The sequence below is a fragment of the Ammospiza caudacuta genome, chromosome 1, assembly GCF_027887145.1.
Source record: "Ammospiza caudacuta isolate bAmmCau1 chromosome 1, bAmmCau1.pri, whole genome shotgun sequence".
Taxonomy (NCBI): domain Eukaryota; kingdom Metazoa; phylum Chordata; class Aves; order Passeriformes; family Passerellidae; genus Ammospiza; species Ammospiza caudacuta.
The window spans coordinates 115,206,866-115,228,023 of NC_080593.1; the positions used below are offsets into that span (position 1 = coordinate 115,206,866).

General features: G+C 39.6%; 1 long non-coding RNA gene across 2 annotated transcripts; it reads right to left on the reverse strand.

Moving 5' to 3' along the window:
- Positions 1-3,612: 3,612 nt before the first annotated feature.
- Positions 3,613-7,340, reverse strand: LOC131565824 (uncharacterized). Of its 2 annotated transcripts, none has more exons than XR_009275488.1 (3): positions 7,267-7,340; positions 7,062-7,171; positions 3,613-4,860 (listed from the first exon to the last, which is right to left on the reverse strand). It is a non-coding gene; the product is annotated as an uncharacterized LOC131565824 (long non-coding RNA). The 2 variants fall into 2 exon arrangements; XR_009275485.1 differs by having other exon boundaries at positions 7,032-7,171.
- Between the last annotated feature and the right edge of the window lie 13,818 nt (positions 7,341-21,158).

Sequence of the window (21,158 nt, forward strand, 5' to 3'; positions counted from 1 at the left end):
CTGTACTACAGAGATATGGACACAAGCCCTTTGAAATACATTTTCTGACAAAACTGGAAAAAAAAAGTTCAAAAGACCTTGAGAAGTCGTTTTCTCTAAAAATTAAAACCTTAGTAACGCTTTGTTAACATTAAACAGCCAGTCATGTCAGGATCAATGGTGTACTGATGAAACTTTAGGACTGACTGTCTCAGTGTGTTTGAACACTTTTTTGGAGCAAGGAAGAAATGCTTTATGAATTACTTTTTTAGACTTTGTTATAGAAGACTGGAGAGCTGCCTTTACAGCCCGTCAAGGCAGTGACACAACAGGGATTTTAATGCAAGATTTCAAAGCCCCTTTACAACTTTGAGATGAAAGATCATTTCCATCTTTTATTCCAGATTCATTTTAGAGGAATGAGTTGGGGGTTTTGTTGCTGTCATAAGGACAGAGGATGTGAGAGGGAAAAAACAGAACTTCATCAATCAGTCGCCTTGTTGTACTGCATGGCTCAGACTTTAAAAAGAAGCTGCCTTCTGCTTTTTGGCTCTTGTAAAGGAGTTTGTGGCTGTACCAAAAACCTGGACTATGCTTTTATGTTAAGGTGATCACAGTGCAGTTCAGGGAAGCTCAGTTTGCTACAAGATTGCAATGACTTTCTTTTGAAGACACAAAATTGAAGTCAGACGCTCATCAGGAGATCTGAGTGCAACTGGCTTTTCAGGCACTGTCCCACATCTCTGTTTTTCAGCAGCAATAAAATAGCTGCAAAAGAAAGGGACTGTAAGGATGCTAATGATGGCCAAGATAGAAGAGCTTCAGGCAATACACAGCACCACGATATCCATTTGGATAAGATACAGCAGTCACAAGGTAAGGCAGAACTACTTCCCACAACAAACAGACAAAGTTCAAAGTCTCACCTACTTGGAGTTAAACATGGGCATTTCTCACCCTCAAAAATAATTTAAAAATCCAATAAGATGAAAGGATAGAAGAGTTCCCACAGCAGGCCCAGGAGAGAGGAATTTCTGGGTATTTTCAGTGTTATGTCAGAGTCTTGGGAAGAAGAGAAGAGTGAGAAGGAGTACAGTTTGCAGGCACAGACTGAGGTACCCAGTACAGAAAACACTTTTCAGAAACAGCTGAAATACTTTAAAAATTCAACACCCATGAAGTAGCATCTCCTTTTTATTTCCATTCCCAGTTCTCGTCAGTGAGATGAGCCCAGACTCCTAAAGATGCTCAGCCCAGCCATATCTGTGGCAGGGAATGAGGGCTTGCCTACCCAGGAAAGCCATTGTCACAGGGAAGACAAACCCCTCAGGCAGGAAAAGTGCCTTAAGCAATCAGTACCAAGCCCCTCTGCCCATGCTCCCTCAGCTCTTTGAAACACTGAAAGTTCCTTTGTTGGATTGCATTGAAGAAAGTCAACTTTTCAAAGGTTATTGACAAGAACTACTGCAGGCCATTGCCATGCAGTCACATCCTTCCATAGCAGCCAGACAGTGACTTGCAGAAGGAAATCCTGCAGTCATGCATGACCTAGCACATCTGGCAAAGTTTCTGCTTTCCAGCTCTCATCAAGAAGGACATGGAAAAGGAGTGCCCAAAACCACTGCTTCTCAGTTTTCTGAAAGCTGAAGAGCCACCTGATTTTCCTGAGAGATAACCCAGATGCTGTCCCATATTCTGATGCTGTAATGAAGAGAAAGAAAGCAAGGATGAATTTTGAATCTTCATTAGGATTAACCTTATATAATTATTTTCTCTGCTTAACTTATTCAGGCATACCTACATGAGACTCTTCAGCTTTTTAGGTTGGGGTTGGTTTTTTAAGTTTTGCAGTCTTTTCAGAGAAATTTTTGAAGTTGTCTGGACTGGAAACACCCTCAGGCTATAAGAATATCACTATTCTAAAATTCACTCTGGCTACAAGAGCCTGAGCAGAAAACCACGCTTAACTGACAACCCCTGATGCAGTTGAGACTGAAATAGATTGGAAGTATTTTGGCAGAAGATTGCTGACCCTTGTTCTTAAGCCTGAAAAGCTTAACAGACTACCTGCCACAGAAAAACACCTGGAACACTCTTGAAAAATTAGAATTCTCCCAGCATGCTTTTAATGCTCACTAGTAGGTCCACAAGCTGCTTAGGGGTGATTCCTCAGACAATAGAATGCTTTAAGCAAGAAACAGCATGGCAGAAATAGATGAAAACTGAAACTGAGCAAACTGAGGATGCATGGAAGAGTTATACATAGAAATGAAGAAATTAGATTTCTTCTTCTGTCAAAAAATCTTTATTGTTTGTTATTCCTATGGAAATTTATCTGTATTTTAGCTTTGCAAAAGATAAATTGTTCTAGGCTCATTTATTTTCTGGTTTCAAACTTAAAGGCAACTGAAAAGTTTATTTTCAATACCATAGTGACTGCTTTCCTTATGTAGTAAAATTAATGTTTGATCAACTTTCTGAAGGAAGAATAAACTGAAAAATGGAGGATGATGTCAATTAATGATGGTCTAAGAAAGCATTTTTCATTTCAGAGTAAAGAAAACAGAGGTTTCAAGCAACTGAGCTATGAGTGATAGGAGTGGGATCAAGTCATATTAGTACCAATACTATATTTGTTTTTCAGAAACAAGTATACCCTGAGAGCTTCTTAGGAATCCTGGATCACTCACATTTTTGAGTTTTCCTTGGCCATGACACACTTTCTAAGCACAATCCCTTCAGGAAAGGTTTTAACAGTGCAGAATAGCAGCTCACATACAACATTGAATATTTCACCAAGTTCTGGATGTCTCCTAATGCAATTGCATACTCTGAGACAAATATTCTGACTCTTTGGAATGTCTGCTTGGTGAAGAATTCAGTACCACAGAAGTGGAACTCAAGAACCAGCACACAGAGCAAAGCCAGCCAAACAAAGCACTTCACATAAGGTCAAAAAAAAGGTTTTATCCCACCAAAAATAGAAAATTCTGGGGAAAGGGATGAGGGTGAACAATAGAGAGCAAGGAATCAAGTTTTCCACAACGCCCTCTTGATACCATCAAAGCCTGATTGGCAGGCGGCTTACTTCTCAGGCTGGAAAAGTTAGACAATGTTCAAAAAGAAAAACACCTGATGTCAGCATGGTGTCAAGTGGCAACCACAAGGCAGCTGCTCTGAGGCAGAATCCTAGCTGTAAACAGGCTTGGAAAATAGAGCAAGGCAATTACCTACCATTTGTACCATTAGAATCGGAGGCTAAATGTGCATGTTCTTTGTGAAGCCATGCAAAATGTCACTGCAATTCTTTTCTCCCCACACAGCTAATCCATTTAGTGCCCAGCAAGCCCCAAAAGTTGCAATAACATTAACTTGGTGCCCTTGCTCTCAGCCAGTAGAACAGAAAGCATTCTAGTAGTATTAGATGATAAAATAGAAGGAAGACTTAAAACAATAAGGTTGTGCAACTCTTCCCCAGAGGCTTTTGCAGCAGGCTGCAGTTTACTGCAAACTCAATAGAAAATAACCTGAAAAGTTGCACATGGCTCTTCTGCTTGAAATGGCTGCCCAGAGCAAACCCCAGGCCAAAGATAATCACAGCTAAAAACCTTAAGCATTGATAAAACAATCCCATTTTAAATAACAATATTTATGGTGTATTTAAAAGCATTATAAATACATGAGACATGTGGCACGGCATTTTTACACAGATGATTTTGTATTACATTTCTCTACCTTAAGTGACAAAAAACATTGTGAATCAGTAAATTTTAGGCATAGCTTTCAATATATTTTATGAATCTATAAAATGCCTAAGATATTTTAAAGTATATTTCCCTTACTGCTCTGAAACAGCAACCATTTAAAAAGTTGCAACCTTTTCCCACATCACACCTTAAAGTATGTAACAGATACTTGCATTTTTCCACTGGTGCCTGCATGATTCAGAGGACAAAGAGCTGAGGACACCTTTAAAAACCTATTTAGGATGTAGAAGTCATGAACAAGAAGAAGAAAAAGGAGGAAAAAAGTATTGCAAATAGCCTCTGTACTCCCTGTAACCCTCTTCTGATTTGGTCTTTTCACAGAGGGGAAAAAGAAAGGGTCATCAGCTACAAGAGAAAATCACTGATCACATCTAGATGCAGGTTCACTGTGACACTTCTCTTGAGCCTTCTAGAGTTTGTTGCCTCCTGACACTGAAATCAGAAGCCCTTTACTCATGGATAATAAATTAATAGAAGGGGGGTTGAGGTGTTTTGGGGGGGGTGGGTCTTTCCAAGTTTTCTGAAAGAACTATAGAATCTAAAAACTCAGCAATAATATAAAACTAAAGAGGTGATTTTTATGGCATTTATTCCAGGCCTGTCAAATACTATCAAAATTTCTAGTGTTTTCACCAAAAGAATGCAGAAAAAGTGCAAGAGAAATTGCCCACTCCTCATGCAAGTTAAGCACACAGCATCTGCAATAAAGGCCCCAAATATATCAACACACATAATTCCACATAGCAGCTTCCAATGAATGCAAGGAAATTAAGATACCAAAGAGAAGTCATTTCCAGTTAAATTTCTAACAAAATTAGTTTTTCAGGCAAAAAGGATGTTCAGTGCAGTGAAACTATCATATGGCATCACCTTCTTTAAGTAAAGAGAGGTTCTGAGTATTCCTCATTCTGCCTCTTGCATTAGAAGTCCCATTTTCTCTGTCCTTTTGGATCCTTTAGAGTTATGTTTTTAGAAATCCAAGTCCTTCACACACAGAAGCTGTAGCTCTTGTATAAGGACACCCAAAGGAGGTCCTGGAGTTCAGAGTGGAGTTGAACATTGTGGGTAAGTGACAGGATGGGAAGCACACTCCGAGCACAACAAAGTCTTACAGCTACAAAACAAAGGAAATTGTCAAACCTACATTTTCCCTCAATTCTTTTGTCTAATATGAATGTAGCTTGCAATAGCCAGGGTGAAATTCAATAACCTCCTTAAAGATCTCATTCCACCGTATCATGAACCTGCTGGCATGAGTAAGAAACAAACTTATGTGCTTCCTAGATGCCAAGGGAACACAGGCACATAGGATTTTTCCAAGCTTAGGAAGCACAACTTTACAAAACTTGGGTACTAAAACATCTGCAGTGAACACCAAGGAAGGTTTTCTTGAAACAGAAAATTGGCTGATTCATATCCAGCATAATGCAAAAATTCAAAACACTTTCACTTTATACTAGAAGATAAAGCTGACACTCCCATGAGGAAAAGGTGCTATCAGTATAGAAAATCCAGCTGCTAACCTTGATTAAGAGGAAAATAAAAATATGTATGTATATATATATATATATATATATATGTATATATATTTGCCTCATGGCCTCCATTCTGCACCAGCAGACCTTAGTCTATGCCTGCAGCTGGCAGAATGGATGTCATCAATCTCTTTGGTAAAAAAAAGCTGATGTGAAGAAATCATTCCATATGATTGATGGCACTTCCTCCAGTGGTGGCACCGTTTTCCAGCAGGCTTTTTGCAGGCCATTCACAAAAAAATGCACATCTGGTTATATTTGTTCATCTCCAGGCTCATGCTCTTCAGTTTTTTCCCCTTTGGTCTCTTCTTTGAGCTCCAACATGATGCTATTTGTAAGCCTTGAATTCAATGGGTTGGTGTCACCACTTTTGGCAAGATATTTGCTGAGATCACATAATCTCTTCCTACTTGAGCAGGCTATTTACCCATAGTTTTAATCACATTTGTTTCTCCTTCCCATTTCCTCATTTTGTTCAGGGACTGAAATACAGTGATTGAGTAATCTCAAACTCAAGCTTACATTTCCCTCAATGATTCTTCTCTAACAATATAGTTCAGAAACCATACGTTTGGTTTCCTGTGTTCCCTCCTATAAACATAAACTTATCTGCATTATCATCCAAGTTATTTTTATTGAAGTTTATAATTTGCAGTAAGGGATTCAAAAGCTTCTGTGTCTGTTACTATCAGAATTTCTAGCTCCTGAATTCTACCACAATAAAAGCACACATCTTTATGACAAAACTTTATCTCTTGAACTTATCGTCATTTACATCATAAATACCCTAAAATTTATTTAGTAGTACACAAGAAAGATCTCAGCTGTTGTATAGCAAAGCCAGACTCAAACACTCCAGTACTGCCAGTTGCCAATCACTTTTGAGGCTATACCTTTCCACTCTTCCCCACCCTTGAATTTCTATCCAGCAGTTTACACCTATTTAAAACTCTGTGGAAAAAGGTTTTCTGAGAAATCTTCCTAAGAGTGGTTGACAAGCTGTCAAAATACAATATTTGCAAGCCAGCTTTCCAGATAGACATCCAAAATGACACCCAGACATTGGGCAGAACCACCTTGATGGCAGGGAGAAACAAGCCCTAATGGGAATGGCTGCATGGCTTCAGAGAGCTGGGCAGCTCTCACATCACTTAATTTTGATGAACTAACCCTTCAGCAGAACAGCAAAATTAATTGTATTTCTAATTCCTCTCAGAATGCTAACAAAAAAAATTATAAACACAACTGAAATATTAACTACTGTCAAATTTCCTGAGCAGCCATTAATTTATACGCAAGAGATGTTCACAAGCGTAACTCCCTGTGGTCATTAGAATTGCTGAACTCTGAATGCTTCACTTGGTATGAAAAATATTTAGAAGCTTTTTATGCTTATTAACAAAAAGAAAGGTCTGAAAAGCCATTGAGTTTAACTCCCTTTAACTTAGAACCCCACAATGTAATTTAGAATTACATTTTTAATTCCACTTCATTGTCTATAAAAGTATTATCTTTGCAACATTTCATGGAAGTGGTTAATAGCTCAGAACATATGGAGCTATTATTGGAATATTCAAATACTGTATTGCCATAATATTAATTCTTCTCATTTCAATATTAAAGTTATTAAAGACAAACATATTTCATATAAATAGCACCTTATCTTTTCTAAATTAGAGCACTTCTTCCCACATTGCCATGAAATATTTCAAGGATGAAAACCACACGCTCAAAAGCCCAAAGGACTCACCTTGGAAGAGGCAGATTTGTGGTCACATACCTGTTGCAGTGTGTGGGGCTGTTGCAGAAGAGACTGAGAGGCCCACTGCAATATATTCAGGAGTTTTGTTGTTGGTATATTTCCATAGGAGGCAGAACTGAAATCAGGTCCTTGCCCAAAATCAAGACAAAGAGAGAAAGGTTTTTGTTGTCATCTTATTGCAGGGGCTCCATATTGTTGACTCCTTACCACAAAAGTTTCACACCTTCTTGCTGTTTCTTGTGAATTGCTCCACAGAGCACTGCCTCTTTCTTCTTCACAAAGGAGGCAACAGACCCCAGCTCCCTTCTCAACCCACCTACCCGCTCTTTTATAGCACTCTTCCTCTCACTGGTTACAGCTGTGGCCTGGTAAAGTCAGGCCTGCTCCTAATCTTTGATAATTGGCCCAGCTGCAAACCCATAGGGTGTAATTACTTTCTGCACTATCTTTATTTTCTTATATTCTATTCCCCTACAGATTGTCCTTCTGTCTAAGAAGCAGCTTTTCCACTGGTTTGGGGATCTATCAGTGCATGCAGTCTTGCAGTCCCAGAAGTACATTCTGGGATGACATTTTGTAAGTGGAAAAGTAATGGATTCTTTGCTTCTTTTCTGTCAAGGTTGGGATTAAATCACAAGATGGTATTTCTTGTTTGGACTCAGATGTTTATTAGTTCTTATCTATATTACAGTGTCACAAGCTGTGAGTTCTACAGTACTTTAACAAGGTAAAAATGGAGATGTGTCTCTCTCTACAAGATCTTTTAAGGAAAAACTCTCCAATTGAGAAATGACACCTAAATTATTTTTACTTTTAACCCAATAACCAACCACCCATGCCTGCAATGCAGACTTTTTTATCCAATTACTCAATACAACGCAAATCCATGAGGAGGAAGGTGAAAAAGAAGGTAAAGAAGAACAACCAGCCTCCACCCTAAAACCTCCATCTTGCTTTATAAATATTATTATATTCTAAAACTCTAAGTTTTCCCAAGTAATTTCTGCAGATGGTAAAACAACAAGTAGGGTCCAAGTCTGGGAAAACAGAAATCTGAGCTGGTTATCAGGGAGCTGATCAAAATTGTGTTCCTGTCCCTTGAACAAGATCCTGAGAAAGTCCCCATGATAAAGCATTACCCAGGGCTGTGAGAAATCGTTTTACGTACCTGATTTAAAGGAAGGCCTTTAACAGATATCTACATCCCATGCAAACTCTGGGTTATCAGCTCCACCATTTTTCTAGGAGGGAGAAGCAGTCATTCCTGTGAAGAATGAGAACAGATTCCATTTCTAGAAAGTAAAGAAGCTTTTTTACACAACAGTAAAAGCATTCAGTGGAATGGAATGGTGTGTATATATACATAGGTGTGCATGGTGTGGAGTCATCCTGACAGTACACAGATCATATCTAACTTTTTATTAAGAACACTGGAAACAGCCTAAAACAGGTGTTAAAAAATGCATATTCGTGTAAATATATTTAGATAATAATCGGTGTAATGATAAAGTTACCTATCTTAGTAGATTTAGGGACACTTTAGAATAATCTTAATATTAGCCTGAAATCCTGTTTAGCTTAGAAATAATAGTTTATCTATAAATTGCTTATTGTCAAATCACTGAATATAGCTTTAAATGCATGTAAGTAGCTTTAGAGCCTAAGTACCACTGACTTCCAGTGAAACCTCACATTTCTTTTTAGGATCTAGAGAGTAATTCATATGAGGAGCAGCTGAGGGAGCTGAGGCTGTTTAGCCTGGAGAAGAGAGGCTCAGGGGAAACTTTATCACTCTTTACAACCAGCTAAAAGGATGTTTTAGCAAGGTGAGGGTTGGCCTCTTCTCCCAGGCAACCAGCAACAGGGTGAGAGGACACAGCTTCAAGCTGTGCCAGGGGAGGTTCAGGTTGGAATTCAGGAGGAATTTACTTCCAGAAATGGTTGTTAAGGATTGGAATGGACTGCCCAGGGAGGTGGTGAAGTCCCCAGAAGTGTTGAAGAAACAATTGGATGTGGCACTAAGTGCCATGGTTTAGTTGACAAGGTGGTGTTTGGTCAAAGGTTAGACTTGATGATTTTGGAGGTACTTTCCAACCCTAATGATTCTATCATTCTAGTACCTAAGCCACTAGAGAAGTAAATTTAGATCCAAAAATTCCTGAGGCTTTTTTTGAAAACAAAACCTATTCATCGTAACTCACACACATGTGATTAAATGATTGCGCTCTTCTCTAATCCCAAAGCTGTTGCAACATGCCAGGAAAATATAGTGATGCTTCTATACAATACATAGGCATTATAGCTTGCTCTGTTGACAAAATAATGTTTATTTTGACAGAAGCTGCTGGGAGCCTTGTGAATACCCTAATCTTACTGCCTACCCTTTCCTCTGCTACGGATCTTAGCAAGTCTGACAAAACATGCAGCTCCAATAACACTGAGATGTTTTCAAGGATCAGTAAAATCCCTTTCCTGTAATTTATCCCTGTGTTTATCTACTTATCCTCCTCCATGAGGGATGTGGTCTGTGGGTTCTGTGTGCATGTCAGGTGAGGACTTCTCAAAATTCACTTACAATTTTGACATTGTAGAGTGGGTGTTGAAAAGGTGAACATCACACTCTCCTGTGAAGGATTAACCTCTGCTTCTCCTGCCTCTGCTCTGGGCTCTCTGGGGAGGCAGGCACCATGCTGAGTGCCCAGCCCACACCAGCACCCTGGCAGCTTGCTGAGGTCAGAAACATGCAGGTGTAGATGGGCACAGCACACCCAGCTGAGCTGTGCTGAGGGGCAGGATATGCACCTTGCCCAACCAGAAATGGCTCCTGAGGGATAAAGGCACATCCCAACTCCCCTCACAGTGCTCCTCTTCAGGCATGATGCCAGGGAGGCAAAATATTATCAAGGCTAATCAAGACTGGTATATGTTATTATACCACAGCCTTAATAAAGGTCTCCAAATTGTCTGCTAAAATTCTGCAAATACATTATTCCCCTCTCCCCACCAGCACCACCCCATTTACTCTTCTCTAGAACAAAATGCTACACAAAGCCCCCACTTTTTTTAAAACCTCCTATGCTTCCTTCCCAAATGAGCTGCCTTGGCTTCAGCCACAGCACCTGTAGCTGCAGCTGTTGCACTATTCAGCTTTTCAGGATGGTTTGGCTCAGCAAAACCTACTCTGAAAAAGAAAGCAAGAAGTAACTTCCTCATTTAACTAATACATGTTCATGGCAAAAGGCAAGATGACCCCCTGTCACCAAGAAAAACCATGTGCTCTCAGCAACACTCCAATAGTACACAGAAATTTTAGTCTGGAGCTAACTGAAACTGAAATATTTTGCTTTGTGCAAAATATTACACCTCACCCCATATGTTTTCACAGTGAATGGGTTTGAAATGTCTATTCATTACCCAGAGGATCTGTTACAGCCCCTGGGCATGAGGGGAGTCCAGATGCCCACACTGCCCAGCACTGCAGGGTTCAGTTCCTTTACAACACCCCAAGGAAAGCTGCTAATCCACAGTCACACATCACAAGGTCTGGTTTTCAGATGGCCTCCCCCTTTTACTGCTTACAGCAGAGCAATTGTGCAGAAGCCCGGCAGGGGGAAAGGTATTTCACATGGCTCATTTTGCTGCCCCATCAAACACAAGGGGGTCAGCAGCAAGAGAGTGTGGATCTCCACTCATATATTTTGGTGCAGAATTTTAGCAGTTTGGGCAATCCTCTTGACTTCAAGAAACTTTAAATTATTGCATAATCATATCTGGGGGGAGGTTCAGTCACAGTGGCCATTCACAAGAGCTGGAGGGTCTCAGCCACTGGGAGAAACGAATAAAAATGCAGAAAAATTGGCAAACCAGAAGCTCAGTTTTTCCTGCCTGATTACATCACATCAAATGCTAATTACAATAATTTGATGTTGTCCAGATTGTAGCACTCCATCAAGTTAATGAATTTTAGCATGGTGACAAATGGTTTTTTTCTACGTCTGCTGTACAATATTCTCTTTTAAGTAAAATGATTTTAAATCATTAAAATGTCAATAAATTTTAGAAAGAATTTTTCATGTAAAGCATACGAGTATTTTGCAAAAGCTTTGCCAAAGTTTCAGCTCTCTATTTAAAAACACATGCAGGTAATTTCTGTTAACTGGTCCTGCCATTCACAGTTACATCAAAGACATTCAAATCACATCAGTAGATTTCTGCATCCATGCATCATCCATAGCATCAGATTGTGCAGAACACTCTGTTTAAGAGTCAGAGAGACACTTGGATTTGAAAGCAATCATTTCTGTGTTTTCAGAGAATGAAAATGTGCTGATGACTGAGCAACCTCGCAGCTGCAGAAACAAATGGTATTTTTCCTTCTGACTGCCTCCACCAGCATCATCACAGATGACTTTTGCATCCTTTTTCCTCAGTTACTGCAACACCCTGCATGTACAGCCATGTGCATGTTGATGTTCTGCTGTTAACAGAGACTTGCACTGCAGAACTTCTAATTACAGACTTGGGCCCTGTCTAGATGATAGTCTGTCAAATTAATAAACTACAACCCTGTCATTTATGGTACCACCTGGTGTGGCTTTCACGTGGGGCTTTTTTGTTACTTTGATCAAGAGCATAAGAGTGTTATTGACATAGACACAAAAAGTAATATTAGATCAGAAAAAGACTTATGGGATGGTATAATCAGGGGCTACTATAAAAACATGTGTCTTCTTTCAGGTATGGGCCAAGCATTTGTACTTCTATATTGCATAAACCTAGTGTCTGCTTCAAGTAGAGATAACCAATGTAAAAGGAGGCAAATGACTAAATGACTTGAGAGATGGAGATCCAAGCCCTTAACTACAAACTGATCAAGTCCATCAGGTGCTGAGCCCTTCTTGCAATGGGAGTGAAGAAGAAAAAGAGAATATCACAGTCGGCCAAATTCATCCTTCTAAGAAAAAAAAATAATGCTTTTCAAATATTAATCAACATTGAATTGCAATTTTTGGCCTTTTTTGTTGTTTATTGTAATGTAAATTATGCAAATTAGAGTAATCCTCTCCCTCCTGAGTACAGGAAAGATTAGATCTTTAATTTCATCCGCTGCAGTTAAAAAATTTAATAAGTGCTTCTTATGAAATTAAGTTTTAAAATAATTACCTTGACAGAAATAATTATACCATCATCTTTCCCTTATATTAGCAAATAAGGCAAAAGTAGAAGAAGAAGAAAAATTTCTGTGTGATATAATGTGCACAGAATGGATGAATGGAGGAAGTCAGTCTTAAAAGTAATGAGGGAGGAGATAACAGAGACTGAATAGAATAAATAACCATTCCTGTTTCTTATGTGACCATGGTGAACCTATGAACCAAAACTCTGAGGACACCTGCACTCCAGCAGGGAGAAGCAGCTTCAGTGCCTCCATGTTGAAAGGGTGAATGCCTGAATAAGCAGCCAAGATAAAGACTTTAAATTCTCTGGTCCTCTCTCAGGCTTTGTGTCTGTCACAAAGCAATACTTAAGACACCTACACCTCTGATGTTACTACTGCGTGAGTTTTTACTTTTGAGTGTGCAATTGTCTATCCTGAATGCACAAGAACACAGTATATCCAAAAGCACCAGTGCCAAATCCCATGCAATTCTACTGGCTTGCTGTTTACTTAGAACTTTTGTAAATGTTCCAAACATTTACACCTACAACCAGAAGAGAATCATTAATGTTGGATTCAAGATATTAACTATAGCCAGGCATCCAGGTGTAACTAAACCCAGAATCATCCTAATAAAATATCATAGAATATCATAGAGTATTCTGAGTTGGAAAGGACTCACAAGGTCAATCACAGTCCAACTCCAAGATAATAAAGCACATCTGCAGAGCATTTCTCCTTGTCTAACCTGGTATGTTTAATAAGCTTTATTGCTGCAGCAGCCAGAGGAATTCATCTGAGCCTCACGAGCAGCAATCCCTCAGCTGCAGCAGCTGCTGCATCATTCAGCCCCGGTTGCAGAATTGCAGTTCCCAAACCTCATCTTTCATTTGAGCCACTGAAGCACTTCACCCAGACATGCTCCTGGAACCACAGAGTGATGAAGAAAATACTGAAAATGTGAATTAATAATTGTCTTGGCTTTTCCTAAGGAAATATTTTTACCATTTTTCAAGTTTTCTTCTTGAACATCTATGAGTTGTAAATGGAAGATGCAAACATCATCATGCTTGCTAATTCCTGTAGGACAAAATTATATTTTCCTTTCAAATTTTGCAGGCAGCATTGTGTACACATCACAAGATTCCATTTAAATTTACAAAAAAAAAAAAAAAAAAAAAGAAGCAGAAAAAAAGACAGTTAAAAGAGGTGAATGCAGTGTGTATTTTGCTTCAGTAACTCTGACCTTTAGAAATATTCAAGCTGCCGTTTGATTTAACATTTCATCAGCAAATACATTTTAACACACAGAGGATTATTCTCAAAGTTCACAAAACTGTTTGCATAGATGAGAAAAGGACTAAAAGATTGTAACAGAAAAAAATAACTGTAGGTTTCCTCCAAGTGTAGAGTAATCAGAAACTGACAAGCTTGCTTATACACAGGCTGACATCACAGACTTCTAATCACTCCCAGCTTCAGGGGAGCATTTCATAAACAGCTTGGTTCAAAGTTGACCAGGAAAACTTCCACTATATCAATGGATTATTTCTCTGGATTAAATCCTTCTCGCTTCTGTTAGATATTTTCCTGCAATAATGTCACAGAGCAGAATCAGAAATAATGTAGATAGGACATAATTTCTACATAATTTCTGATTCTGCTGGGTGACAGAGTATGAGGAGAGTAGCTGAAGACACCAGAAAACAGTGAGGTTACACCATCACCATCCCCTGGCTCCTGTGGCTCCTGTCCTGGTTATGGATCACACACCAATCCACTTGTTTAGAATAGCAAGATCCCCAAGGCAGATCCCTCTCACTTCAGCCAAACTGGTTCCTTGTTTCTTTTTCCTAGATTTAGTGGCATAATACAACTTTAATCCCTCCAACTGGGCAACTGCTCTTTTTATGGCCATTGCTTTTCTTTTTTTCTCTATTGCATTATTTAAATATTCTTTCACAGATAGTGGCACTCAGGCTAAATATTTTCAAAATCAATTTTAAAAAAAACTTTCAAAGTATTACTTGTGTGGAGGTAAATTTTACCGTGACTGTACTGCATTTCACTTTTATAGGGGTCAATGTTACTCTGTTTATGTTTGTAGATATTTGCAGCTAAAAATGAGCTTCAGAAAAATATTAATGAAATATTGCCAAGAATACTGAAAATTATGCATTGAATTATTCATCACATTATTCAGCTCATAACCCTTCCGAAAATATATTTTGTAAAGTCCAGAAGCAACAATACTGTGTATGAAGAAAATGGCACCAAGAATTCAACTCATCCTTGGACTGATGCTTCCTTATCCCGTTCCCTAAGGGGACAGAGAGCTCAAGAGTTTTGTTGAAGAGTCCAGGAAAGCTTTCCTTGACTTCAATCAATAAATCTCTCCTTTATTAAGGATGAATTTAGGTTACTGCTCTACCTCAAGACCTTCCACAGCTGAAAAGAGACATCAAAAATATCTTTGAGTTGCTGTACTTAGTCTCAAAAAAGGGCAGCAAGAGTAAGTGGGCAATTGCTTTCTGACTAAACCCTAACAGGCTGAGGGTAAAGCAGGGAAAACAGACCTCTAGCAAAGGAGTTTGAATGCCTATAAACTTCTTGCTCTCAGGAATAATTTTTTCTCCTTGACATGCTTTACTTGGCTGTGTGGAGGCTACCTGCCAGTGTCCATCCCACACACTGACAGAGAAATTTCTCCAGGAAGTCTGAACATACAAGGATTGGGAGGAAACAAAACAGTTTCTTCACCCAAGAGGTGGTTATACTGCAGGACTTCATCATAGAACTTTGTGATTATGAAGACCTGTGGTTCAAAATGGCTCTGGGCAAATTAATGCAAAACCAATTAAACCTGAGGATTATTAAAGACAAATTTTGGTGCAAGCAGAAATAAACCCCCTCCAGAAGCTCCTGAACTTTACTGGATACTGGCAAAGCCCTCAGGGATATTACCAAGTTTACCCTGCCCTTCCCTTCTTCCCTGGCATTCTGAGATTGCCTGGTTTTCCAAATACACCTTAAGGCTCATCAAGAACAGCCTTCCTCACAGTTCCATGCTCTTCCTCCCTGCACTACTCCTGCAGCCAGCCAGGAATGTGCTGGAAAGGCATCCCAGCCTGATGGGAATAAAGCAAGTCACTAAAGGATCCATAAAGTCACAATTTACTTATGGCACCATAACTTCTCCAAGCAGGCTGATCCTACAGAAGATTAAAGTTCACTGACAAAGAGATTTGCTTCCCAGAAAAAACCCAGATGACAACTCTCACAACATAAGTTTCCAAGTCCTGCCAGGAGCCCCTAGATAAATAATGTCCCAGTCAGTTGTAGCACAGTCATCTCTGCAGAGCAATTTATCTGAAGAACAGGCTTAAAATATCCACAGAGCTGTTTAGTGCTTGGGCAGTGAGTTACAAATATTTATTGATTTAGCTTTCCAACAGACTCAAGTATTCAGCCTGTTATCTAGGATGAAGGTATGTATTTCCCTCTTGAGTCCTGCCAGGAAAGCAGAGGATTTCTGCCAAACTAGTTTATTGCTATTCTCCTTCTCCCATTGCTGTTAATACCACCAAGACTGTTATGCCAACCTTCTGCACAAGGATTAATTTTACCCTCTGGCCTGCTACAAACAAGGTGAGGTTGGCTGGTGCCTTCCTAATGGGCTTGCTTATTCCTCAGAGTAGCACTAAGAAAGGAGCACTCTCCCTGCCATAACCAAACAAAATATTTGTAACCAATATCCTTCCTGAAAACTGCATACATACATATTTTATGTGACAGAAGAACCATTGCAGGGAGAGGTACAATCCAGCAATGCCACCAGATGATTTCCCATACAATTCATTTTATTAACTCCAGCTTTATTCTATGCCAGACATGAGACTTTGATAGCTGGTTTCCTAAATGGCTGCTGTACTTGACAAAACCAGATTAAAAAAAAACTCAATGATATTTTTTCCCTATTTTAAAAACAATCTAAGATGAATAGATAATCAAAAAACTTCCTTTGAAACTATTGTGCTTTCACTGATTCAGTTTCACAAGCTCACTGTTCATTGTACCCTGGCAGGCACTCTGCACAGTGCATGCTTATAAAGCTATTATCTAAATCTGATGGTTTACAATCCCTGAGGATTTGTCCATGTAAGTTTAACACAATGCTGATCAGCTGTAAGTGCCATAGGGATAGGGGTTTTAAATTATTCCCAGCCACCTATAACTTGATTGGCCCAAAAAATTGCTATGCTTTTATGTTCAATTCATCATACCCAAAATTTGAGTGCTGTTAGCCACAAAAAAGATCTGAAGATGCTTTGCTTGCATCCACTTATGAAGCAAAAGAACCGAGATCCTGTTGTTACTGCACCTATATCAGCTTACAAAGCCTGACCAACCAGCATGCATTACTGAGCAGAAAAAGCCAAAATCTCTTTAAATCTTTTTAAATCTCAATTCCCCTATTGTCTTTTTTCAAGTTTCAGTTTTATTAATATGCCTACTTTTCATCTTTTAAATAATTGGCATTTGCCCAATTGCAAACACACCTTTCATCATTTAAAAAGCCCACAAATCTCATTATGGCCTCTCCTCCTGCATCCATGGAGAGCAGCCCAGTAGGCATTTGTTCAACCTCTCCTTTGAAGTACTATTGTTTGGATGTCATGGATGTTTCTTCCAACCTGAGCTTATGAAAGAGACAATATGCTTTCCACTCTGTCATTTCCGCACAATTTAGAGACCACGTAAGGCAAGGAGATGAGAAATTATGACTCTGTAAATTTGAAAAAAAACCCACAGATCTGGATTGTGATCCCATCTGTGATACCACTTTCTTCTGCTCCTGCTCCTCACAGTGCTCTGGGAACTCTGGAGTTCAGCCTGCAGGCAGAGAAGAGCCCAGGGAAGCTGGATTTATCCCCTCAGGGACACTGACCCCGAGCAGAGGCAGGCACAGGCAGCACGGGGCTGTAACATGTGTGCGCTGCCTGGCACCTGCATCTGCTGCAGCTGGGAGAAAACACTCACCTTCCTTTGCCAAAGCACTCCTTTGCCACAGCCTCCCTCCAAACACACGGGCAACAGGCACAGCTGCCAGCACCCACAGGCTTAGGGGCAGAGGCAAAAAATGACCAAATAGTTGATGTGACATGAAATGTTACATTGAAAATTGACAGGCCCAGTTGAGCTAGGATTACTGTTGTGGCAAAGATTCGTTTGTGGATAATGGGTTCTTGTTCTAGGGGATTTTGGTTTGCTATGATCATGAGGTGCAGGAGTCAGCATGAGAGGATTAGCAGAGGGGAGGAGATTTGGTCATTGGATGTTCGGGTGGTTAGGCCTTTGTTTGGGTAGTATGTTGGTGTAATTCATTGGAGGCTGATGGTGGCGATTAGGAAACACCTCCTTGGAGAGGTGTTATTAAACAATAAAACCTAAACAATATTAAACAATAAAACCCCTTGCTCCTCCAAAAGAGATGAAAAACTGAGAAAACCCCATCCCCGGGTTGCAGCTCAGCTCAGTCTCTGATCAGTCCCTCTGGTGCTGGAAATGCCGCGGCCCAGGCCTGGCCTGGAGGCCACAGGTGTGAGCTGCCAGTGCTCTGCTGGGTGCTCAGTCCAGAGCAGGTTTGAACAGGTCCAAAGAAAAAGCAAAAAACCCCACAGTCCAGGGAACTTCTTTGCCTCAGCTAGCTAAAACTAACTAAAACAAAGGAGAGCTCCGTCCCGCTGTCTGTCCATCCTCAGACACACTCCAGGAGCAGGAATGTGGAGGAGTGAGTGCAGTGTCTGAAAACAAACTGCCGCGCTTCTTCTCTGTCCCCTTCACTCTCTGGTGTCACAGACATCTTTTCATTAAAATCCTTTCATTAGGATTTTTCCTGCTGAAGCTGAGAAGTTTCAGTAACAAAGTGTAAACAATGGTTATCTGCTGCTGTGGAATGCAACAGATGGATCCGTGATTGGTCTCCTGTGGATGTTTGGATTTACTGACCACTCACGGCAGAGCTGGCTCTCGCTCTCTGCTGAGACACAGACCTTTGTTATTCATTCTTTTCTATTCTTAGCTTAGCTAGCCTTCTGAGAACTTTTCCTTCTTTTTCTTTTTAGTATAGTCATAATGTAATATATATATCATAAAATAATAAATCAATCCTTCTGAACATGGGGTCAACATTCTCGCCTCTCTCTCACCCTGAAGACCCTTGTGACCACTGTCACACTCTGGAATGAGTCTTAAAGGTGCAAAACTCATTATTCAGCATAAAAAGATGACTGGAGATAAAAGCATCATGTAGTCAACCCAGGACACACCTTCATTTGCAAGTTCAGCCACAAAGGCCACACAGACTCACCCTTAGCCGTGGCTCAAGGTCTAAAGGCTGCCATGGCACCAGCCAACACTTCCCATGCCTGCGCAGGAAGAGCTCAGGCCGTAAACAGAGCATCTCCCAGGCATTATCAAATGGTTGCAGCTTCCTACAGCACCTTGTCTCTACCCTTCTGGAGTTCTTCTGCATTCCTGGATTTTTGCCATGCCTTTGTTGTTACAGCCTTTATGCTCATGTCTTATTTATTTGGTTTATACCTATAAAATTATTTTGTTTACTTTAGTCTGCTTCAGTCTCTGTGGTCTGTTGTGTAGTGCCAAATTGCATTTGAAAATATATATATATATATATATATATATATATATGTATATATGCACCCATATATATATGTATACATCAAGAACACATGAACCTCTCCTACACAGCAGTCATAGCTGGAAAGTGAAGAATATTTTCTCTCAGGTATTTGGAGCAGATAAACTGTTAGGAGAACATTAGAGAACCATTTTGGGGAAATGCATTTTGAAGAGGAGTTTGAAGACAGGAATTGAGACCTAACAAAGAAGTGATAACCTTTGCTCTAGCTTTAAATGGGCTGTAAATCCCACTGGAAAAGTATGGCATAGACTAGAGAAAACAGTATTTTTATTTTCCAAATAATGATCAAACATAAAAAGATTCTTTAGCTTGAAGTCCATGGTCCATGCTTGGTTACTTTACTCTGAAATTTAGATCATAAATTATCTTTTCAAATGTCTATGGTGAGCATGTGTTTAAATATTGCATTAAATAGTTCTTTTAGTTTTTTTTCTCTTCTTTTTTCCTACCATTTAACAGGAGAAAAAACCCAAACTAACTTCTTTACATATAATTATTATTCTAAATTTTCAGGTGGTTCAATAATCACTGTTCTGCATTTTCAGCAGAGCTAAATTAAGAAAAAATAAATTACTTTTTATTCTGATTCTCTCATTCAGCTAAACACAGTATTTGAGACCTGACGAGGTACAATACCTGTGCCAGCATGTTTTTCCTCCATATTTCAAAATGAGTAACCAAGTGGTAGTGTTTCAGTAAACCTCTGCCCACTAGCATTTCCAGAGCACTTTCAACTTTCAGAGAACAAAGTTGAAGATTTAGAATGCTCATTTGTAATAGCAAGTGATCAAAAAAGCCCCAAAACAGAAGTCACTGGTTTCAAAAGCACTGGAAACTCAGCAAAATAAATATTATTATGTAACATTGGACTCCCCATCATACTGAGCATAGGGAAATGTAATTCTGTGAAGAGCTGTAGGGAACTTTGAAATTTGAAATTTTTTTCATGACAAACATCTCAATTTAATAGGTGGATGAATAAACTGAAGAACCAGAACTTTCTTTTCTAGAACAGAAAACCAGTGATGAATTTTGGATACTAAATAAGAACTATATTGCTCATACTCCATGGAAAGCCATTCATTTCACCTTTGCTATTAGTGATTTTCTATATGTCAAGAGATACAGGGCAAATATGACTTCAGCCTTAAAAATAAACAAAAAAATCCAAACCCCAACCAAAACTGAAACCATCCCCCAGTAAAAAAGATTATGCAGCCCATTGTAGAAATGCAAATTAAGCCACCACTAAAGAGCTGTGCACAGGATTCAATTCACCTTTTGACTTCAGCTCTTACATGCAATTACCTGCCTTGTTTTAAATAGTTATTCCCCAGCCAGTGAAAAACACCTGCTGTTCCCACAGATGTTAATCTCTCTGCAGCTGAACCAGAGCTCTGCCTCAACTACCCCTTCAGAGAACACAAGGATTTAGGATGCTGCAGCCACCCATTTTCCTGGGCAGCCAGAGCTTACTCCCTTCCTAAATCATGTATCAAACATCATGTAGATGTACCCACAAAAGATGGGATAAGCCAGACATGGCAAAGACACCGCAGAACCCTGGCAGAACCCTTATTCCCCTATTTTGTACAATTCAGGTCACTAAATATCACAGAAATTGTGAAATCAAAAATGCCAAAGGCTCCAGGGAGAACTTACTGACATTTTGTAAGTATTTGTGGACATTTTACAGACCTTTTAAAGGGGTTTTCCATATACTAAAGGAATAATATCTGTGTGCTGTAGCAAGCATGGGAAGGGGTGGGGGTGGTTAATGAGGATGTATTAGCTAGTGGAGCACCTGAGTGGGATGTTTGCCAGAAAAGTTGTGGATGCTCCATGTCTGGAAGTTTTCACAGAGTTTTGAGTAACCTGGTCTAGTGGAAAGTGTCCCTGATCTTTAGAAGTCCCTTCCAACCCAAACCATTCTGTGATTCACTCTGTTGGCTCTGCTCAGTTCATGAAGACTCACAATAAAACTTGGAAACCTAGCATCCAGGTCCATCTGTCAGGACTCAAACTACAGTGAAATACCACAAAATAAAGGAGAAGCTGCTGCTTTGTGGTCTAAAAGATTGCTAATTTGCAAGAAAGCACAGTAAGGATTTCTGGTTTTGAATTATTGTAACCTTGTGGCCACAAATGCAGAGCTGATGCCTTTTCCACAAAGGGAAAGTGGGAAAGGGAAAGTCTCCCCTTTTCCACAAAGAAAGGAAAGCGTAGAGTAACC